Source organism: Apium graveolens, chromosome 2 (assembly GCF_009905375.1).
Source record: "Apium graveolens cultivar Ventura chromosome 2, ASM990537v1, whole genome shotgun sequence".
Lineage (NCBI taxonomy): Eukaryota > Viridiplantae > Streptophyta > Magnoliopsida > Apiales > Apiaceae > Apium > Apium graveolens.
In genome coordinates this window covers 145,233,414-145,248,934 of record NC_133648.1, presented here as the reverse complement: position 1 = coordinate 145,248,934, position 15,521 = coordinate 145,233,414, and positions in this window count along the sequence as shown.

Sequence of the window (15,521 nt, the reverse complement as noted above, 5' to 3'; positions counted from 1 at the left end):
TACAACTTCACAGTGTTCTTCAAAGAAATCCACATGATAACCTCAGTCACAGATTTGACTCACACTCAGCAGATTGTGTTTAAGTCCTGAGACCAGAGCTACTTTTTCAATGATGACATTCCCAAGATTGATATTGCCATATCCCAGAGTTTTTCCAATGTTGCCGTCTCCATAAGAAACACCTGGGCCAGCTTTCTCCATAAAGTTTGATAGCAGGGCTTTATTTCTAGTCATATGTCCTGAACATCTACTATCCAGAACTAGGATGTTCTTCCTGTTGCCCTGCAATTACAAAGACCACTAATGATTAGTGTTAAGGACCCAGACTTGCTTGGATCCTTTGGCCTTATCAAGTTTATTAACATTTGCAGCGGATTTAGCATCAGAGTTTATGTTAACAATTTTCTTATCAGAATTTGCAATATAAGACTTTGCATCAGAACTTACATTAGAAGGAATAATGCTAACTTTCTTTAAAATAAGGTTTTATTTGATAATAATCATAGTACAAACTATGATATTCCTTACAAGTATAAATGGAATGCCATAAACTACCACAATAAAAACAAGGATTTTGTGGCTTATATCTAACAGACTGACTCTTAACTCCTGACTTTGAAGGTAAGGAGTTTATATTTTTATTCTTCCTGCAAAAAGAAGCCAGATGGTTAGAATTTCCACAGTTATGACATGTTTTTCTAGGAGCATTAGGAACAGGCTTATAATTATTACTTTTATTCACACCTTCCTTTCCATTCCTATTTTTCCTAGGTGGCTTTACCTTGTTTACATTTTTAACCTGTTTCAGCTTATGCTTAAGTTGTTTCTTGGTCATTAAGCCTATGTTAACTTCAGTTGGCTTATCCTGTTTAGGTTTGTCAGAAGTTACTTTCTCCTTAACTTCTGATTTCTCAATATCAGACTTTGTAGTTACAAACTTAACAGGATTTACCTTTGGTTGTTGTTTAACAACTATAGGCTCAGTTTCTACAGTTCCCCTACTGTTCTTATCATCTCCATAACCTAAGCCCTCTTTCCAGTTTCCACTATTAAGAATATCCTGAGTTGCTCTACCAGAGTTAGTCCAAGTCCTGATAATCTCTCTTTCCTTTTCTAACTCAGTTTTTAGAGATTCATTCATTTTTAGCACTTCATCCCTAACATAAAAGGCATCATCTCTATCTTTATGAGTTTGATGGAACATGACTAACTCTTTTTCTAAATAATCATTCCTCTTTTTATAAGCAAGATTTTCAGAAGTTAATCTTTCACATGTTAAAGTTTGATCTTTATAACTAATGAACATGGTTTTAAGATATCTTCTCAACTCAGTAATATCATCAGTATGAAAGGCATAAGTAGTTTGAGGTACCTTTAAGTCAGCAGTATCAGAACTGCTATTAGCATTTTCCATCAAGGAATAGTTTTCCTCATCCTCAAAATCTGAAGCAACTGACCAGCTTTTCTTCTTTGTGACAAGAGCCTTGCCTTTGTCACTTTTCCCTTTTCTGCAATAAGGAGATATGTGGCATTTCTCACCACAGTTGTAGCATTTAACATTTGAGTAATCTCCTCTGTCAGACTTTCCTCCTTTGCCTTCAGATTTTCTGAGACCTTTCTTATCATAACTTGCACCTTTCCTGAAAAACTTCTTTCCTCTCCTGAATTTCCTATATGCGATCTTTATGATTCCTTTCACCATAAGAGCACATAGCTTCATCATCTCTTCATCAGGGTCCATCTCAGGTATACTTTCAGTTTCTGAGTCATCATCAGTATCAGAACTTGATGACTCAGTATCAGACTTTGTGATTAGAGTTTTTCCCTTGCCTTTCCTTGAGGCAGCAACTTTGGGACTTTCGTCCTCAGCCACAAAGGCAACTGTCCTTGACTTTCTTCCATTCCTCTTGCTTCTTTGTTCCATCTCAAGTTAATGAGTCTTGAGCATCCCATAAATTTCATCAAGAGTTGTTTCATCAAGATTATAGTTGTCTCTTATTATTGTGGCCTTCAAATCCCATCTTTCAGGAAGAGCTAACAGGAATTTAAGATTTGAATTTTCAATATCATACTCTTTGTCAACTAGTGACAAATCATTCAATAGTTTGACAAATCTGTCATATAAATCAGTTAATGACTCATTAGGCTTTGAGTCAAAGTGCTCATACTCTTGAGTGAGTATATTCTTCATGTTCTTCTTGATTGAATCAGTTCCCTGACACCTTGTTTCCAAAGCATCCCATATCTCTTTTGCAGTCTTGCATTGAATTACCTTGTTTGACATGACATTATCAATGGCACTATGCATCAAGTGTCTTACCTTTGCATCATTTGCAATCGATGAGATATCTTCAGCAGTGTAATCACTTTTCTCCTTTGGTACAGACTTTGTTGGCTGACCTGCAACTTCCACAGAGAGTTTGGTTGGCATATGTGGTCCTTCATTAATCCTGTCGAGATATCCTGGATCTGTAACTTCCAGAAACATAGTCATCTTCACTTTCCATATGGAATACTCAGAAGGTTTCAACATGGGAACTCTTATAGTCTCATATCGACTATGGGTTATGGTTTTTGGAGGTTCTTCAGTTTTGGGGGGCTTGGTTGGAGTTTTTTCTTCAGACATGATTGTTTATGGATCTTAAACTATTTGTGTGTTAACAGACAGCTCTGATACCACTTGTTAGGTCACACACACTGTAGAAGGGGGTTGAATACAGTGTTTACTACAAACAAATCGAATATAAGAACTCAAGTAACAGAAAACAGATTTTATTCAACACAATAAACTCTGTTACAATATGGAACTGTCTTCTCTCAGTGATGAACAAATTATCACGAGAGCTGTTAGGGTTAAGATGAATAATAACTTCGATAATGATAACACTTATAGTGTAAACCCTATTCCTGTGTTTATATACTACACAGTTACAAGATAATGTTCTAATTGATATGGAATATAATTCTGCTTCCTAAAATATATCAACTAGTTATCTTTTCTTCCAAGTATTTTATTCTTCATAGAATTCCTTCTTCATGCATATTTCTTTCTGTCTTAGTCTCGATCTTCTTTCCTTTCAATCAGCCGTCTGCCTTATCTAAAAGTCATCTTAAGTCCAGATATTATCTCCTGATAAATATCTTCTGATAAATTAAGTTCTGATAACTTAAGTTCTGATATCTTAAGTTTTATCTTCAGTATAAGTGCTGATTTCCAGTTAAGTACTGATTTGTCCTGTTAGGTAAGATCTGAAAACTAAACACAAATCATATTACACATGATATTATCAAATATATCTAACACTCATTAATATTGTTATTGATGTTATCCCTTAAGTGAAACCCGAAGATGGTTCATTTCAAGAAAACCGCGCGTAAGACTTCTGGGGACTCGGGGTATGCCTATCGTCAGATGTTGGTGCAGGTAGGGAACTAGTAGTTCCCAAAAGATTATAAACTTTGGGTTTAAAATTTGGTAGAAATTTGACTTAAGATATTTTTGGTGTGTCATGATAAAGATGTTAGATGTTGTTCAAACTCATTCCTGTGTATTCGGGGATTATGGTTAAGGGTTGTCGCTTTGATATTCTATATTTTGTAGTACTTTACTGTTTAATTAATATTATGCATATTTCTGCTAGTTAGTAGTGTGGGTCCGTCACATTTCTACTATTATTGGTCAGCATATAATTACATGATTAAATAAATATATTTTTAGGAGAGGATTCTAAGTATGTAAGCAAAGATGGGAGTAATATTGGATACTCGAATAACAAGGGATCATCAACATCTGCACCTGCAACATCTAGGAGCGAGGGTGAGATTTTGCAGTCTGGCAATTTGAAAAACTTCACATATAACAAACTCAAAAATTCAACAAGGAACTTTCATCCTGATAGTGTATTAGGGGAAGGAGGGTTCAGTTTTGTTTTTAAAGGATGGGTTGATGAACACTCACTTGCGGCATCAAGGCCTGGAATTGGGATTGTTGTAGCTGTAAAAGGCTTAATCAAGATGGGCTCCAGGGGCACAAAGAATGGCTGGTAAGTAAGAACTGTTAAAGTAGAACTTCTTTTATCTAGTGCTTATAGAAACAGTTGTAATATGCTGTTATATCCTTCGATGTACAGGCAAAAATCAACTATCTTGGGTCTGCGCCTTCCTAATCTTGTGAAATTAATTGGTTACTTCTTATAGGAAGATCACAGACTTCTGGTATACAACAAAGTAATAACAAAATCTATTACGCCCTATGACATTGGTTGACCATAAATACTTCTCATCTCTTATGACTTTTGATTATAAATTCCTGATCAGAAGTCACCTAGGAGAACTGGATGTGTTAAAAGTGTATCCTTCTATCCACTTGATAATAAGTTACCTATTTTCTTATATGGTTGATGTTTGCAGCAATGTCATTTCTTAATTGTTAAAACAGCTTTTTATATCTGATTGCTCAATCTTGGGTCAAGATCATGTTGATCTGCAATCTGGTTTTACATTGTCTAAGAACTGGATACACATGTTTTGTTCTTGGCTTTTCTTTAACTCTTGTCTACAGTTCATATATTGTCACAATTTACAATAAAATTTGGCAGAATCTGGGCTTTCTTGTATAAGTTAAGCAACTTAATTCTTTGATAGAGATGAGAATTGCTGAGAATTAGTGAATCGTGATCACAACCTCCATGATAAGTTATGCGCTTAAGTGGAGGTCTATGGTTAATTGCTACTTTTTGCACTTGTGATAGTACTCATAAACACATTTGATATACTAATTATAATACTTATGTTAAAGTTTTTTAGTTGTACTCACTTGGTTTAGAACTGATTAATTAAAGTTTACATGAGTATTTGATAGATGTTTAATTAGTATTAGTAGTTAAAATGTTCATAATATTGTACATTCCTTTGTTATTTTATAATATATGGAACTCAACAAGTACATGAGCAATTTACATAATTCTTTTATTCTTTTGCATTTACTTTAATATTATTCTCCACTTGGTCGAGAACTGTGTAATCTCCTAGTGTCTGGAAGTTTTGATCTGAGATTTATATATTTGTTTTAATCGTTTATCCCATCTTGTAGGTACCTCAAAAAACGCATCTCTTAGTGATTACTCTTTATCCAATTTAAGTGATCAAGACGATAATAACAACCGTGTCACTCAAGGCGGCCAACTTATTAGATATTGCATATTATTTTACATTGGTACATCGCTCAAAGTTATGGTTGTCAATGTACTTGTAGTAATCTAGTAGAGTTATCATTTACACCTGGTTTGAAGATGAGACTGTTATGTATTGTTTTTTTGATGTTACATTATTTTTGGGAATGTTGTTTAAAAATAACATGTATGTCAAAATATTTAAAATTAATCCTTACATTTGTTTATCCTATTATATTGTATGTTTAAATATAGTATTACATTACAAATGCTAATATTGTTTAATTACAAAAAATTGGTGTTGCAATAGATAAAATATACTATTACAATATGTTATATGGGCCCACGGGTGGATCCCACTTATGCAATATTGATCAACCTAATGTATCACTCATTTTGCGTTACATTTGGGCATTTTAGTGTTATATTAGTTTCCTATTGTAACGTTTTCTTCTATGTAACCTAATGTATCACTCATTTTGCGTTACATTTGGGCATTTTAGGGTGTCTATTGTAATGCTCGTAAACTTAACGCCCCTTGGTGTTACAATAGATTTAATGTAACATTTTTGGGCCTATTATAACAATATTTAGGCCCTGAAAACCTGAATCTAACCCTAAAAACTCGAATTACGGATAGGTTGAGAACCAAGAATCTAACATTTTGCAGAAACGTAAGTGGAAAGGGTGAAGAAGGCCAAGAAATCGCCAGCAATCGCGAGACACGTAACACGGTTGAGTTTTTCTTTGTATATATAACTGTAAGTAGATAACGGGTTCAAAATAGGGTTTAATTCATTCTCCAGGCCTTCCGCGGATAATAAGCGCGAATGCAATTTAAGGGCATTTTTATCATTACCCGTTCCGCGCATAATATACGTGGAAGCTATCCTTTCCGCGAATATTATGCACATATTCGCGGAACGATTAATATTTTTTTTTAAAATCCTGGTCGTTGGATTAGCAGTATATTGGATAAAAGTTTTCTGACACATGATTGTCATGGAACAGGATTCCTTCGTCTTATGTACACACAAAACAATCAAAAATAACAGTTGGTCCAGTCATAAGACATTTGCAGCATTTCTGCTTGGCTATCACTACCCCGTACAGATCCTGCAATAGATTAAAAGAATGTGAGAGTGTGCAAAAACTTAGGAGATTTAACAAAAACATTTCTTCATTGACGATTTCCTGCAAGCTACAAGTAAATGACTCAAGAATATCAATATAAAATATACAGATTGAAAAGATACTAATAGGACGTATAACATAATCACAATGATGTAAAAGTAAAAGCACATTTTTTGAAAAAAATGAAGCTGCTGAAAACAAGTACAAAGATTACACAAACAAATTTGCCAAGACACTTATTCATATGAATACCAACATAAATGGTTAAAACTCACAACCATATACATTTTCCTTTTTTCCAGTGATAAGAATGTCAAAATAATTTACAAAAAGTGAAGGAAAAATAAACTGGGCTTAAATTGTTTTCTTCCTGATTGCTTATCTTCTCAGCAAAGCGGCTGCAGCCAAGGTAAGTTTTGATAAACTTATATAAAAAAGTGGATTTGCTGTACACCTAAAGTAGAGCAACAATTTCACCTGAAGCCATGAAAGTATTTTGATTAAGGTCTTCGTCGGAAAATCATCACTACTATATTAAATGAGTCACTGGTTCAAGATTAGTCAATCTGAATAGAGGAATTAAAACAGAGTTTATAGGCCTCAAGTTAAGTATGACATAAGAAGTACTGGTCAGGAAAAAGTAGGTAAAAGCCTAATTTTGTAGACAAATTTGTGGCTTATTACCAGTATAATGATCTGTAATTAGACAAAAAAAATTCCATACACAACCAGACAACTATATCTTTTTGCAATGGTCAATTGCAATAAAAGAAAAGGATATGCACTGCCAAGGCAAAAACTACCAAGCTATCTTCCAAATACGTCCTAACAGTAACTACAGAGATAAAAGGAGATCGGTAGCGCTGGGAGAGAACATCACAAACTGTGCCAATGGCAAGATATGTATGTGTGGATAGTGGATACCTCCGCTGTTCAAACCTGCTATCGTTCCTCTTCTGCCAGATAACATAAGCCTAAGCAGCAAAACTAAAATCGCAAGCCACTTGACAATGTATTCCCTGGAGCCAACCAACCATACAACAGAAGAATCCCTTAAAATCTTCCTCGATCGGAACATGCATCAATGCTTTAAAACACCTCGTCAAAATCTCTCAAAACCCTAAAATCTGATGAAACCATGCCTCGTGCTGACTTTGAAAGATAAATTTATCAGACTTCAATAGTAATTAGAAAAAACAAAGGCACCGGACTGCTCTATACATATAAGTAACACTTATAAGTGCAGCTTGAACTTTATTAATCTGCAGTCTATCATGTCAATATTGATTCTATCAATTATAAAATGATGATAACAGAAAGGAGCTTAGATTTTTATGTTAAGTAAATTGTTAAAAATTAGTCATCCAGAATGCATATTGCAAAGCCATTAGACGGACAAAGCTAGCAGTAAAGTGATTCATATCCTTCCAACACAAGGTTACAACTTAGTAATGTAACTCACACATAATAAGTCGGTATGTGCACCCCTCACAATCACTCTTGGAAATTTATTAGATGCCAAGGGGACTATCTAACCAAATTTAAAAATTTAAAAACAAGTTGACAAGGAAGCTTCCCGAACAACAACCTAAAAAATCTGTTTTGAGTATTGTTAGTTGATGAATATCAACTCATATAGCAAGAAACATCAACATTATGCAAGATTATCATAAAACTTGTATGAAACACCATTGATGAATTTCATAGTTTCTGTTTACATATTTTGGAATTATAAAAGAAAAGAAAGAAAAGTTACAAGAGAGAGAATGTAAAACTGCTATATATAACGATTTTGTAACTAACTTCTTAGCTGGCATGTAGCTGGATCTTTACTATCATTTTGACATTTAGATGGGTCAGAATTTTGTTAGAAAATTAGGATTTTAGAGCTTAATTTAATTATGTTCTTGATGTTAATCCTAAAATCTAATGATTGGAAATTGTTCAATGATATTTGAACTTAAATTTTCATGTATGGTTTTAAGAATTTTCTTAATGAAATCCATATGAAATGAGAGATGAAAGTAGCTTGGAAAAGCTTGGAAAATTTGAGAATGTTTGTCCCACATTGAAATAAATAAAGGGGGTTGTGTGCTTTATATGGTATTACCCACATGAGTAGTATACAACTACTAAGGTGTGTGATGGTCCATTGTGTTGTTGTGTGCTTCACGCGCGCCCCGCCCCGCCACGCACCGCACCGGGTCGGGTCGAAGGGCGATTTGGGCGAATGTCTCGGCGTCTCGCGTACGCGAGGCGACCTGGGCGAGGATTTTATTTATTTGAGAATTATTTTAATTCGAATTTATTTATCGGTGTTGTGTGCTTCACGCGCACACACACACACACGCGCCCCGCCACGCACCGCACCGCACCGGACCGGGCCGGGTCGGGTCGAAGGGCGATTTGGGCGAATGTCTCGGCGTCTCGCGTACGCGAGGCGACCTGGGCGAGGATTTTATTTATTTGAGAATTATTTTAATTCGAATTTATTTATCGGTGATTGGATTATTGGGCTGGGTTCTGAAATAGGCTAAGTAGTCTAAAGATATTGAACCTGCAAATAATCTGATCTGTAACAAGTTCTGATATAAGAATCAGAACTTAAGAACTGATGAATAAAATCAGAACTTAACAAGTTCTGATATCAGAATCAGAACTTAAGTACTGATGAGTCGAATCAGAACTTAAGTGCTGATGAGTCAAATCAGAATTTAACTTAAGTTCTGATAATAATGTGGGTGTTAATGTGAAAAGCTGTTACAAATAATTTAAATTCAAAAGCTGTTCAGTTTTGATTTTTTCATTTATGAATTCAAAATCTGATCAGTTTTTGATTTTTTCATTAATGGAGCAGTTTAATTCAGACATTAAGTGTGTGGACAGTTTCATTTTCCTCTCCTATAAATAGAGGCTAAACTGAATGAATAGAACACACTACATTCTCATCTCTTCTCTTCAACCTCTCTGCATTTCTCTCCCATAAGTCCTGAAGTGCTGATATTTTCCGGCGACTGAGGTGCTGGTCGAAGTGGAGGTTTTGTTGCTGCTGTTAACATAAACTCCGAGCTGTTTTATCCTGGTGGAGATATTGCGCACATCCCAAACGCAGCAGGTAGGGGGCAATAATCTCTTCAAGAGCAGCCAGGACTTCGAGCAAGGCCTGGTGACTCAGCTGTGATTATTTTCTTGGCATTTTGTATCTGTAAACCTTTATTTCAGTCACTGTTGAAAGCTATGGTTTCGGGTACATCTTTCTTTCTCTCTTCGTTATTTCAGTTACTGATTTTGTTTACCTGCATTTTTGTTTTGTTAACTGTGGTCTTGGCCTAAACTTGTTAAATTCTTTATACACTTGCCTCTATGTTGCTATACTTGTTAGTGAGTTTTTCAACATTCTTGAAGAGATTATTAGTTATTTAGAATTTAGCATAATGGTTAACGAAAGTGAGGTTATCGTTGGTGGTGGTAGCAGTTCGGGTGTAACTGCTGGGGCCATTGATTGGACCACCTATAGTTTCCCACAGGCTGTTGAACTAACCGGTTTACCGGAGAAATTCAACGGTGGCATTGGCTTTTCTCGTTGGCAGAAAAGGATGAAGCTGTGGTTGACTATAAAGGGTCTGTGGCCGGTTGTGGAATATGAGAAACCAGTAGTGGATCAAGAGAAGGCTGACACAGTTAAGGCTTTTGCGAAGTGGGCTGAGAAGGATGGAGTGGCTAGAGCGGCCATTCTGGCGGCTCTAACAAACACTTTGTTTGATGTCTATTCTTCTGATGCCTACTCTGCAAAACTCTTATGGGAGAAGCTGGACCAGACACATAATACTGACTCACAAGGTCTAGAAAAGTATTCTGTGGCAAGGTTCCTCGAGTTCAAGCTGATGGACAATAAGTCCATGACTGAGCAGGTGCATGAGTTCGAGATGATAGTGCATGCTTTGAAGGAGTCTGGAATGAATCTCCCGGAGAAGTTCAAGGTGATGAGTGTGATTGAAAAGCTCCCTAAGTCTTGGGAAGAGTTCTCTCTCTCCCTGAAAAGACAGAAAGGAGAGATCACCTGGACCAACCTTATGCTGGACATCTCAGTGCAAGAACAACACAAGTCCAAACAGGGACATGTGATGCCAACTGAACACGGTACCTCGAAGGTAAACATAGCAACTGTAGGACAAAAGAGGAAGGCTTTTGCTAAGAAAGCTAATAGTAATAAACCTAAGAGTGACAAGGACAAGGCCAAGAAACCCAAGGCAAACAAACCATGCTGGTCTTGTGGGCAGGTTGGGCACTGGAGTAAGGACTGCCCTACGAAGAAAGCGAAGAAAACCGAGGTAGCACAAGCAAATGTTGTGCTTGGAACCGCAAGTGGGCCTGTAGTGAACATGGTTGTTGGTGAGGCTACGGCTTCTGAAACCAACGTTAACCGGTATGTATCCTACAACCCTGTGATATTTTCTACCTATCTGTCAAATGAATGGTTGATAGATACTGGAGCTAATGTACATATTTGTGCTGATATTAGTTTATTTGTATCTTATCAACAGAGTCATAGCCTGACTGTGAAGATGGGGAATGCTAGTGTTGCTCAAGTACATGGAGTTGGAAACGTGGATCTGAAGTTCCCTTCAGGACGTATTCTATCTCTGACGAGAGTGCATCATGTTCCCGACATGCGTAGAAATATAATAAGTGGAAGCTGTTTAGTTTCTAGTGGTTTTGAAATTTCGTTCAAGTGTAATAAAGTAGTTCTTATTCACACTGGTACATTCTTTGGCAAGGGTTACTTGTCAAATGGTTTATTTGTTATTAATGCGGATCCCGTTTTGGGAAGTTTGAATAATAATGTTATTCCTACTGTTAATTGTATTGAATCCTCAAATATATGGCATGCTAGACTAGGTCATTTAAACTTTGGTGCTCTTAAGAACATGATGAACTTAGAGTTGATTCCAAAATATACCATAGAAAAGAATTCTAATGTCAAGTATGTGTGTCTGCTAAACAGATAAGGAAACCTTTTCATAACGTTGTTAGGGATTCAGACTTGTTAGATTTAGTACACACTGATATTTGTGAATTTGGTGGTGTGTTGACCAAGGACCAGTTTAGATACTTCATTACTTTTATAGATGATAGTAGTAGATATTGTTATGTTTATTTACTTAGACATAAGGATGAAGCACTTAGTAAATTCATTATATATAAAACTGAAGTAGAAAAACAAACTAGTAAGTTACTTAAAAGATTGAGATCTGATAGAGGTGGTGAGTATACGAGTAATGCTTTTAATGAATTTTGTGCAAACAATGGTATAGTTCATGAAGTTACTCCACCATACACACCTGAGTCTAATGGGGTTGCTGAGCGAAAGAACAGAACATTTAAAGATATGATTAATAGTATGCTTATTAACTCTGGGTTGCCTAAATACATGTGGGGAGAGGCTCTAAATACGGCTTGCCATATTTTGAATAGAGTCCCTCTGAAACACATGGATAAAACACCCTTGGAGTTATGGAAAGGCAGGATGACTAGTCTTAAGTATCTTCGTGTGTGGGGGTGCCTTGCTAAGGTGCTTGTTCCTGAACACAAGAGAAAGAAACTAGGTCCAAAGACTGTTGACTGTATCTTTCTGGGCTATCTTGAAACCACTACAGCTATGAGATTTTTAGTGTTAAAATCTGACATAGATGGTATAGTGGCAAACACGATAGTTGAATTTCGAGATGCGACATTCTTTGAGGATGTCTACCCTATGAAGATTGGAATACCTGAAACGACTTCTGAGGAAGATCCTACTCACACATCAAGTTCTATTCCTGATCATGTGGAAAAGATGACAAATGTGGGGGCGGAACCTAGTAGTAGCTCTATTCCTAAGGAATTAGAGGAACCAAGGAGAAGTAAGCGTGCAAAAATAGTCAAGGATTTTGGAGGTGATTTCATCACTTACAATATCGAGGACGAACCTTTAACTTTCCGGCAAGCTATGGATTCTTCTGAGTCAAGGCACTGGAAGGGCGCTATCAAGAGTGAAATTGACTCTATTGTTTCTAATGGAACATGGGAGTTGGTTGATCTCCCTCCTGGGTGTTCTACTATTGGGTGCAAATGGGTCTTTAAAAGGAAGTTGAACCCTGACGGCTCAATAGATAAGTACAAAGCTAGACTGGTAGCTAAGGGTTTTAAGCAAAAGGAAGGAATTGATTATTTTGATACATACTCTCCGGTTGCAAGAATGGTAACAATCCGAATGCTTATAGCATTGGCTTCAGTCCATGGTCTTATCATTCATCAGATGGATGTAAAGACAGCTTTTCTTCATGGTGAACTTGAGGAAGAGATTTATATGGATCAGCCTGATGGATTTGTTGCATCAGGCAATGAAAGAAAAGTATGTAAGTTGATCAAGTCCATCTATGGCTTGAAACAAGCTCCCAGAGATTGGCATAAAAAGTTTGATGAAACTATATTGCCTTTCAGTTATAAGATTAATGAAAGTGATAAGTGTGTCTACACTAAAGTTAAAGGTAATGAGTGTGTTATCTTGTGCCTATATGTGGATGATATTTTATTGTTTGGAACCAATATTGAGATTATTAACGAGACTAAAGAATTCTTGAAAAGGCATTTTGAAATGAAGGATATGGGTGAGGCAAGTGTGATTCTTGGAATCAAATTGATTCAGTCCACTGAAGGAATAACCTTGACTCAATCTCATTATATAGAGAAATCTATACTTGAGAAATATGGTTATTCACAGTGTAGAATCGCTAGTACACCTTATGATTCGAAAGTTGCCCTTGTCAAGAATACTTCAGGAGTGCCTGTGTCTCAGTTAAGGTATTCTCAGATTATTGGGAGCTTGCAGTATCTTGCTAACTGTACTAGACCAGATATTTCATATTCTGTGTCTAAATTGGCGAGATATACAAGCTGTCCAAACAGAACTCATTGGGATGCTCTTGATAGAGTACTTAGATATCTAAAAGGCACAATGTACCTTAGTTTACACTACAGGAGATTTCCTGGTGTGCTTGAAGGGTACAGTGATGCAAGTTGGATAGCTAAGAAGTCTGGTTCCAATGGAGTGACTGGATACGTGTTCACCTTGGCTGGTGGAGCAATATCCTGGAAGTCAAGCAGACAGACTATAGTTACTCGGTCTACTTTTGAGGCTGAGTTGTGTGCACTTGATGCCACAGGGACGGAGGCTGAATGGTTACACGGACTTATGTCTGCAATACCTGTAGTAAGCAGACCGCTTCCTGCTATTGCTATTCACTGCGATAGTCGAACAACTATCGACAAGATTAGCAGTAAAAAGCATAATGCTAAAACTAAGAGACACATCCAAGTTAGACTCAAGTCTATAAGGGGTTTAGTGACTGATAGGATCATAGCTATAGAGTTCATAGGAACTCAGAATAATATAGCTGATCCTCTTACTAAAGGACTGGAACCTGCAGTGGTCCTTAAGTCAAGGTTGGGGATGGGATTGTCAACCCATCATAATTCATCAACAGTGGGAACCCAATACACATGAGAGGAGATCCCTTGAAGTGTATTCAATGGGTAATAACAAGCTGTAAGGATGAGTTGGTAGTACCTTTGCTACATAGATGATACTACAGTATCTGAATCTATCCCTTGTAAACCTAGAAGGTACTGACACTGCCAGAAAAGCAAGAGTGTTGAAACTCTGAATGGGATCAAGTCATTTGACGAGATAGAGGCAGTATATCTCTGGAGATGCCCAGCTAAGCGAATGTAATTGTGTGGTCGCAATTAGAGGATAGGGTTAATCCTTGAAGCATTCGACGAACAGGATCGAGACATGACCATTAATGTCTCAAAGCCGTAGATTGGCACCATAACCTTTGACTTGTCGTCGTCTATGGAATATGGTTATACTAAACGGATTAAGATTCAAGGTGAAACATTCCATCTGAGTCTGATAGCCATTGAAGTAGAGGAATTAGGAGGGTTCAAACCCGGAAGGGTACCGACTCTGAAAAACAAGTCATGATGGGAAATTGATCACATTTCTGTATGGATTTGTGGGGGATTGTTAGAAAATTAGGATTTTAGAGCTTAATTTAATTATGTTCTTGATGTTAATCCTAAAATCTAATGATTGGAAATTGTTCAATGATATTTGAACTTAAATTTTCATGTATGGTTTTAAGAATTTTCTTAATGAAATCCATATGAAATGAGAGATGAAAGTAGCTTGGAAAAGCTTGGAAAATTTGAGAATGTTTGTCCCACATTGAAATAAATAAAGGGGGTTGTGTGCTTTATATGGTATTACCCACATGAGTAGTATACAACTACTAAGGTGTGTGATGGTCCATTGTGTTGTTGTGTGCTTCACGCGCACACACACACACACACGCGCGCCCCGCCCCGCCACGCACCGCACCGCACCGCACCGGACCGGGTCGGGTCGAAGGGCGATTTGGGCGAATGTCTCGGCGTCTCGCGTACGCGAGGCGACCTGGGCGAGGATTTTATTTATTTGAGAATTATTTTAATTCGAATTTATTTATCGGTGATTGGATTATTGGGCTGGGTTCTGAAATAGGCTAAGTAGTCTAAAGATATTGAACCTGCAAATAATCTGATCTGTAACAAGTTCTGATATAAGAATCAGAACTTAAGAACTGATGAATAAAATCAGAACTTAACAAGTTCTGATATCAGAATCAGAACTTAAGTACTGATGAGTCGAATCAGAACTTAAGTACTGATGAGTCAAATCAGAATTTAACTTAAGTTCTGATAATAATGTGGGTGTTAATGTGAAAAGCTGTTACAAATAATTTAAATTCAAAAGCTGTTCAGTTTTGATTTTTTCATTTATGAATTCAAAATCTGATCAGTTTTTGATTTTTTCATTAATGGAGCAGTTTAATTCAGACATTAAGTGTGTGGACAGTTTCATTTTCCTCTCCTATAAATAGAGGCTAAACTGAATGAATAGAACACACTACATTCTCATCTCTTCTCTTCAACCTCTCTGCATTTCTCTCCCATAAGTCCTGAAGTGCTGATATTTTCCGGCGACTGAGGTGCTGGTCGAAGTGGAGGTTTTGTTGCTGCTGTTAACATAAACTCCGAGCTGTTTTATCCTGGTGGAGATATTGCGCACATCCCAAACACAGCAGGTAGGGGGCAATAATCTCTTCAAGAGCAGCCAGGACTTCGAGCAAG